The sequence below is a fragment of the Dasypus novemcinctus genome, chromosome 11 (genome assembly GCF_030445035.2).
Source record: "Dasypus novemcinctus isolate mDasNov1 chromosome 11, mDasNov1.1.hap2, whole genome shotgun sequence".
Taxonomy (NCBI): Eukaryota; Metazoa; Chordata; class Mammalia; order Cingulata; family Dasypodidae; genus Dasypus; species Dasypus novemcinctus.
In genome coordinates this window covers 18,913,308-18,914,209 of record NC_080683.1, presented here as the reverse complement: position 1 = coordinate 18,914,209, position 902 = coordinate 18,913,308, and positions in this window count along the sequence as shown.

Here is a 902-nt window from a genome sequence, read left to right as displayed (position 1 = left end):
AGAGTTCAATCCCTTCATCTTATAAAGAAATGGAAATCCAGAGAACTAAAGGGATTTGATCCTAGTCATACTAATTTGTCAGAAGTAGAACCCCAAATAGGTAAAAGGTCTTTAAAATCTAGATTTAGTCTTTCCTCTAGATTACCTGGAAATCAGTTATATTTGCTTCTTATCTTTAAAGAGTCTTGGTTTAATTAAGGAGAACAGAATCATATATACCTCCCCCCAATTTTTAACCATCAAGTGTTAAAATTAATCATTTTTCTGTAGGTGGTTTTGTGGGAATCTGCTTTCATGTACATGTATAAATACACTGATTGTAAATAAATGAATACATGAAAATTTGAAGATGATTGAGCAGCAAATTCTTTTGCATTTAAAACCTCCTTGAATTTGATTCCTTTTTCCCTTAGCAAAGTGAAAGAGACATTTCAGAATAATCTTATATAATAGTCACAGATTGTTATAATAATTACACTGGAGCACTGAACTGGATTGTTGTGAAGATGGCCTAAGACATTCACTCTATACCTAAATAACATAGTAACTCTCAGTAATAATAATCATAATTATTAGGAGATCTGTTTCTTTTTTCCTGGCTCTGCTACTAAAAAACTTGTGAGTTTGAGCTACTCAGTTTCTCTGGGTCTCAGTTTCCAAGCATGTAAAATGACTGGATTAAATCAGATAATCCAAGGTATCATTTCTAGTTAAAAATTCCAGTTATTCATGTTGCCCCAGATCCCAATGAATAATCTCAATACTTAAACAGTGTTGTCACCCCAAGCCCACCAAAGAATGAAGTTAAATAAATTTTTTGGGGTTTGCATATAATTTTGCTGATCCAATTTTTAATTTTAAAAATTATAAAATTTAAAGTGGTTCCAACACAGACTTGCGAA